Genomic DNA, 8212 nt, shown 5'->3' on the forward strand with positions numbered 1-8212 from the left:
CACGCCGCAAACCCTTCTCCTCCATTCTCCTCTTGGGATCTTGGGCACGCACGCACACGCGCCCGGCGTGAATTTTTTAACCCACCGGGTCCGGGACACGAACCACGGTCGACTACGTGGGAGTCCAGCGACATAGCCATTACGCCAACTGCTGGTTCCCAACAGCAAAATTTTCATTGACATTTTTATTACTTGTTTTCAAAATACTAAATTAGCTTTTGTAAAAAATAATGTATTCATTTAATATTCTTTTTTTGTCATTTTACATAGAGGGCAAATATGTCATTACAATAGCAGTATAATTGCTATAATAAGGTTTGAGAAAACAAACAATGATTCTTGGTAAGCATGTAGCTCATCTAATAGCAAAAGAAATGAGTAAGTATATTACATAAACTAGTCTATTAACTGCATAAGTCAGTGTGCAAGAATTATTGCTATGTTTAAAAGAGAATTAAAAAAAAAAAAGGTTAGCCCCATAGCACAATGGTTAGATGCTGCACACAGAAACCTGGATCTCACATGGCTTCTCAGGGTTTGAGTGCTTGCTCTGTCAGTTTGAGAAACATACCAGGCATGTGTACACATGCCCAAGATTCTGATGGAATGGAAAACTGGAGGAAAAAAGATTGCAATAGTTTGTTAGCAGGCCTTGTTAGAGGATTCTCTCTCTCTCTCTCTTTCTCTTCTCCTCACTGGTCCAAAAAAGAGAGAGAGATAAAGAGAAATATTAGTAAACACAGTAAGTTAGTTAAGTAAACGTAGGTAGGAGAATTTTACTTCATTTCTATCAATATATATTCCTAGTTGAAGCAAGAGGTGGCTATTATTTTTCAAATGTATTTTCATTGTTAGCTGTTTTTTTAGATTACAAGATACATAAAATGATATGAAAATACAGAAATTAAAGAAAATGTCCATTCACTCCCCATTGCATTTTTGTGAGTCGTGTAAACAACTTAGTATATATAATTTCATATATCGATCCATGTTTATATAAACAATTATAAGCATATATACACTTGTATATTATTTTATTTATACTGAAATAGAAATTATCCCATGAATAGTACTATGGACTTCTTTTAAACTTAATTTGTCATTATTAAAAATTCAGGAGAGTAAGACAACTAGAAATAGGGGAAATTTTTATAATTTTCATAGAAATTTCTCATATAAATTTCTCTAAGGAACAATCCCACTGTTAAAATCAAAAGGAACAGAAATGGTGAATGTAGGTAATTAGAGAACAGGTACAATTTGTTAAGCTCTAACTATGTGGAATAATCTGTTCTAAATATTTTATGGATATAGTTACACTTATTATGAAAAACAGCCTTGTGAAGAAGGTAATACAAGCACCCTTTCAAATGAGAAAACTTAAGTCAGAAGAGGTTAAATACTAGGTCTCAGAATTACTAAATATCAGCATCATCGCCAAAACCCAGAGATAAATGTCTGACTACAGAACCAAAATTCTTAACTACTGTACCTCTATAACTTCCATGCCTAGTAGAAGTTATTGAATATGTCTCTTAATTAGAAGGTATGCTTCAGAAAAACATCTTGAAAATATAAATCCTAAACCAAAATGTATATTATAATGAATAAAACTTTGAATAGCCCCAGGTTGCTGTTAGTTTAATGAAGGTTTGTGATAGAAATTGAGAACAATTTCTATAAGAAAAAGGTAATATACAATTTTAATAAGCTGGATTTTCTTCCATGAGGGTAGTTAGTTGTAACTGAAAGGATTATGTATACATTATTGCCATAAATCCTAAGTGTATTATCAAATGATCAATGGCATGGAACCATTCAAAGGGATAATTGTAACTATTAAAATTTTGAGAGGTGATTCACCTCTGAATATATTATTCAATAGAAGCTCATTTTCTCAGTTGTTTGAGCAATGACATATTTAAATTATTTTATTGAGGTAAAATTCACATACTATAAAATTAAAAATTTTAAAGTGAGCAATTGAGTGGCATTTAAGGACATTTACAATGTTGTGCAGCCCCCACCTCTGTCTAGTTTCAAAACATTTTCATCATGCCAAGAGAAAAGCTTGTACTGACTATGCAGTAAGGTAGCATTAAGCAGTGCATATACACACACATACACAAAGTGTCTTTGAAAAGTTCAGTGCAAATGCATACTATGAAAAAACCATAAATGGATTTCAAAGTGTTTGTTTTTTAATTTCATTTTCCACAAACTTTTTTTAAAGAATATTTAATTTAATTTTTTTGAGAGATTTTTTTGCTATAGGGCGCGTGCGCTCTCCAGACAGACAGAGAGACAGAAAGCGAGAAATCACCCCCCAGGGGGGATGGTCACGCCACAATCTCTTCTCCTCCATTCTCCTCTCGGGCACGCACGTACACGCGCCCAGTGTGAGTTTTAAGCCTATGAGTCCGAGACGCGAACCGTGGTCGACTACGTGGGAGTCCAGTGACATAGCCATTACGCTAACTGCTGGTTCCCAATTTTTTTTTTTTATTTTTAATTTGACCAGCGAGAGATAGTGTGAGTGAGAGAGAGAGAGAAAGTGAGAAGTGAGAAAACAAGCTGCCAGGTCCAGGAATCCAACTACGGTTGGCCATGTGAGAGCCCAGTACCCTTAACCACCATGCCACCTGCAGGTTCCTCCTCAAACTTTTTGAAGTCCCATAAAACATGTGTGGGCACACACATACACACAAACATGCTTTGGTGAGTTGTATTTACATCTAGGTAGATATTCCGAGAGAGAGGATCAATCTGTCAGTCTAATCTATACTGAACTACTAAAATAACATGGCACCTAGATTTTCTGGGCTTGAACCATGTGAAATGTTTTCATTAAATCTTTGAATCATGATCTATTTGTCCCAGATCATATACATGATAGAAACACTTAGATTACAGAGTAGAAATAGAAACATTTCCCTTGTTCACTTTGACATTTGGTGAAATACTTATTTTTCTCCTTTCATTTTATAATGAAAAAATTGATATTGTTGCAGTTCTTTTAGAAAAGTTCTAAAAATATATTGTTACCTTTATTTCTTTCTTTCATGAGTAAGAGAGAGAAAAGAGAGAGAGAGTATCCCCAGGAGGTTCTTGATACTGTGTTCTACCACTAGCTTCAGTCAGCCCAGGTCACGGGGCTCATGTGTATCTGACATTCTAAGGAATTTGTTGCACATGAACCCCGGAGAGTCCATGTGGGTTAGCCCTGCAGAGGATCATGTTTACTGCTGTGCCTCTCTCTGACCCTCTTAAAAGATTTTCATGAAAAACTGGGATGTTTTATTACATCTTGGCAGTTAAATAGGACATTTTATTAAAGAAGGAAAGGTGATACTAACTGTGAGGCTTTCTTAAAAGTAAGCATCTGGGGACCAGTAGAAGGTTATGTCGCTGGATTCCCACATGATCAACTGCAATTTGAGTTCTGGACCCAGGGGCTAGAAAATCATGCTGCGTGCGTGTGCATGCATGCCCAAAATCCTGAGAGGAGAATGGAGGAGAAGAAATTGTGGTGTAACCATCCACTCTTGTTTTCTGTTTTTCTGTCTCTCTTTGTCTCTCTGGTGTATACACTTAACCTACAGCAAAAATCTCTGTCTTAAAAAAATAATAAGTTTGCAACTGTAAGGCAGTATTTTGCCATGCTATAGTTCAAAGCTACTTATCTTATATTTCAATCAGAAATGCTATAGTTTGGGCCATCAGATGGCATAATGGTTAAGATGCTAGACTACCACATGGTCAACAGCAGTTCAAGTCCCAGACCTAGCAGCTTTAAAATCACCCAGGGCATGTGTGCATGCCTAAAATCCTGAAAGGAGAAAAGAGGTAGGAGAAGGGATTGTAGAGTGGCCATCCTCCCTGAGGTGTGTGTGTGGGGGGTGGGGGTAATTTCTCACTTTACCTCTCCCTATATCTCTCTGTCTCTCTCCTCTGCAGCAAGTGCACACGCTCTATGACAAAGACCTTAAAAAACGCAATAGTTTATCATGTGTGTTATTAAATTCAGTGATATCCTCCATGTTTTCCTAAAGTATGAGTGTGAAATGCATCTAAATATTTAACATTCTGAGGAGGAAGATATTTTAATGAATATCTAAAAGACAAGTATAAGGATAGGAGAGAGGCAGAAATGAAACTTGTACCTCCAGTTAAAATCAACAGCTTGAGTTACTCTAGAACTGAATGCACACCTTGTTAGTAAAAGTGCTTAAAGATCTGGCAGAAGAAGTGAGTAAAAGAGTCTGAGTGCTAAGACTTGGGAAGCAAAAGAGAGCTGTTTGCTCTGGGGAGAGTGAAAAGGACAGAGGTGCTCTTTTTTTAAATTTTTTTATTTATTTTTCTTTCCTTTTTTAATAGAGATTTTTGCTATAAGGCTGAAGAGACAGAGACAGAGACAGAGAGATGGAAAACAATAAATCACCTCCAAATGGTATGGCCTTCTACAATCCCTTCTTCTCTATTCTCCTCTCAGAACTTTGGGCATGCATGCACAAGAACCTGGTGTGAGTTTCAAACTGCCAGGTCCAGGATTCAAACCAGCGTTGGCCATGTGAGAGTCCAGCAACGTAACTATTACACCATCTGCTGGTCTTCAGAGATGCTCTTCTAATGAGCACTCAGGCTTCTCAACTCTACCTGATTGCTGCCTGGAGGAATTTATTGGAGAGAATTGCCAAAACTTGTTTGGATTATTTTTTTTTTTAAGAGGAGCCTAAAATCTGGATTTGTATGTGAAATTTGATCTTTAAATAAGGGTCCCACTGAAATTAAAAACAAAACAGAGGGAACTAAAAGTAAACACAATTATGGGCTTATTTGTACTGTTAGCCATAATCTGACTTCTAGAGGAGAAATATAAAATTCCATGACACTTCGAAATATAAAATTCCATGACACTTTCATGAGATAAGAGATGCATCTTTTTGTCTCTTACAAAGAGTGTGGTTAACAACTGATGCGCACACCTTGGAGAATATCCAATTTTCACTATTAAGAAACATTCACCTAAAATTCAGATGCTGTCCCTTTCTGTCCTCTCAAAGATGAGACTAGGTAGCCCCTTGGATCCAATGGCAAACTGCAAACAGATCACCTTCACTTATGGGAACAGAGAAGGCAATTTGATAATTAATGTATATGGAGTTTCTAGCATAGTGTTCACTTCATTGCAATTCTCCATAAATGTTAGTTTGATTTTCATTCTATATGGTAATGAAGAACTAACCATCACACTCTATAAGAGTGTCTAATGGAAAATGAAACCCTTGCTAATTTATTTCTAATTTATTTCTTTAGCTGGCTAATTAGTACTCTTTAATAATATTAATGACATTATTGATAATCATTAATGTCCAATGATTAAAATACAAGCTATTGCGCTTCTAAGCTTGTAATGTGCATACACAGTCTTGTGACTTTGGGATATAAGATATAATTTTGCTGAGTACTTTCTCCTTTCTCAGTTCTTTTCATATTTAGATCTCAGATGTCTATGATGGTCAGAGAAGAGAACAAAGTGGGGACCAGATTGTGGAACAGCTGTAAAACAATGCTCTGTTAGGCAGATCCACATGGGAAGGTTTCATTTGGAGACCTTTATGAGTACACCGGGCATGCATGTGCATGATCCTGGGATGGCCAAAGCTGGGGCTAGACTGTGTGCTCAAGATCTTGTTAGATGTAGTACATCTCCATCTCTCTCACTCTCTCTTACTCATAGAAGAAATAAAAAGAAAAGAATGAAGTGGAAAGATGAAGGGTCCCTTTTTTCTAATACCTGTAGTCGGCCATACCACTGAGAGTGGAAGTGCTAAGAGTGGAAAGGCCTCGGTACCATTGTCTAGTGAAAAAATACATCTATGAATTATAGGAAACATGTTCTAATTAAACTCTGGGTGCTCAGTTAAATTACATAACCATCATTTAACCTTCAGTTTCCTCATATGTTAAAGCAGTGAATTGGGCAGCTAAAAACAATCGTAGTCAGGACCGGCAGGTGGTATGATGGTTAAGGGTGCTGGACTCCCACATGGCTGACCGTGGTTCGAGTCCTGGACCAGGAAGCTTGCTTTCTCTCTTTCTCTCTCATTCTCACTCTCATTCTGTCCCTCTCTGGTAAAATTAAAATAAATGAATAAACAAATAAAATAAAAATAACTAAATAATTAACTTTAAAAAAAATTCATAGTCGTACCTGTCTCATGGAACTGTTGAGAGTATAGAAAAAGTGATTAAACAGATGCACCTCTTCAGATGTAAGGTATGTTATAACTGAAGGCTGAGGACTGTTTTACTTATTAACGGAGTCTTACTTTTTCCAGTTTGAGATGATAAAATGGTTGCACGTATTTATGTGATACAATGTGATGTTTTGATATATGTATACATTCAGTAATAATCAAGTCATGATGATTAACATGCTCATCACCTTAAACAATCATTTATTTATTGTGAAAATAGTCAAAATTTTCTTTTATTTATTTGAAATGTATATGACACCATTATTATATAATCTGTAGTCACCTTACTGTGTGTTAGAGTATCCTAACTTATACCTCCTATCTAACTGCAACATGTCATGAATTGACCATCCTCTTCCAATTTCCCTCTCCTCTCTATTCTACCCTCAACTTCTATGAGATCATTTTTCTTTTAGATTCTACTTATGAATGAGAACATGACACATTCGTTTTTCCATGCCTAGCTTATTTCACATAACATAATGTCCTCCAGACTAATCTATGTTGTCACAAATGACAGGACTTCGTCCTTTTTTTTGGAGAAGATTTTGCTATAGGGTGCGTGAGCTTGCCAGAGAGACAGAGAGAAAACAGAGAGACAGAAAGTGAGAAATCACCCTCTGGGGGGATGATCACGCCGCAATCCCTTCTCCTCCATTCTCCTCTCTGGATCTTGGGCATGCACGTACACGCACCCGGCGTGAGTGTAAGCCACCGGATCCGGTACTCGAACCACGGTCGACTACATGGGAGTTCAGCGACATAGCCATTATGCTAACTGCTGGTCCCAAGGATTTCATCCTTTTTATGGTTGAATTGTATTCCACTGTGTGTGTTTGTGTGTGTGTGTGTGTATTTATCAATTTTTTTTATCCATTCATTTATTGATGGACTTTTAGGTTAATTATACATCCTGGTTACTGTGAATAGTGCTGTAGTAACTGTAGCAGGTATTTATTTCTTCAACATACTGGTCTAATTTTCTTTGGATATATACCAAGTAGTGAGATTGCTGATATTATTTCTATTGTTAATTTTTTGAGTAACCTCTCTACTTTTTTCCATGATGCATGTGCTAATTTACAATTTATATTCCCACCAACAAGGTATAGGAGTTCCCCTTTCTCTACATAATAGCCAGCACTTATTTTTTGCTCTTTGACAAAAGCCATTCTAATTGGGGTAAGATGATATTGCATTGTGATTTTATTTTTTTTTAGAGGTTTGTGCCATAGGGCCCGTTGCTCACTAGACAGACGGAGATAGCAAAAAATCACCTTCAAGGGGAGTTGGCCACACTGCAGTTTCCTCTCCTCTATTCTCCTCTCGGGATTTTAGGTGCATATGCACACACACAATGTGAGTTCCAAGCCACTGGATCTGAGACTTGAACCGCAGTTGAACATGTGAGAGTACAGTGCCTTAGCCACTACCTCACCAGCTGGCCCTGCATTGTGATTTTAATTTGCATTTTCTTGATGGTGAGTAATGTTAAGCATTTTTTCATGTACTTATTGGTCATTTATATGTCTTCTTTGCAGAAATGTCTGTTTAGGTCCTTTGCCCATTTCATAATTTATTTATTTAAGTATTGAACAGTTTAAGTTTCTATAAATTTGGGGTGTTAGCCCCTTGTCAGATGAATAATTTGCAAATATAGCCTCTCATTCTATGGGTTATCACTTCACTTGATTAATTGTTTCCTATAATCTGCAAAAACCTTTTAGTTTGATACCATCCCATTTGTTTATTTTTATTTTTGATGCTTGTTCTATTGAGGTCTTGTCTAAAATATCTTTTCCCAGAGTAATATAATGTAGCATTTCCTCTGTATTTTCTTCTATTAATTTTATACCTTTTAGTCTTATATTTAAATATTTCATCCATTTTGCTTGATTTTTGTATGGTGAGACATACAAGTCTATTTTCGTTCTCTTGCATATGGATATCCA

This window comes from Tupaia chinensis, unplaced genomic scaffold (genome assembly GCF_000334495.1).
Source record: "Tupaia chinensis unplaced genomic scaffold, TupChi_1.0 Scaffold144426_1, whole genome shotgun sequence".
NCBI classification, from domain to species: domain Eukaryota; kingdom Metazoa; phylum Chordata; class Mammalia; order Scandentia; family Tupaiidae; genus Tupaia; species Tupaia belangeri.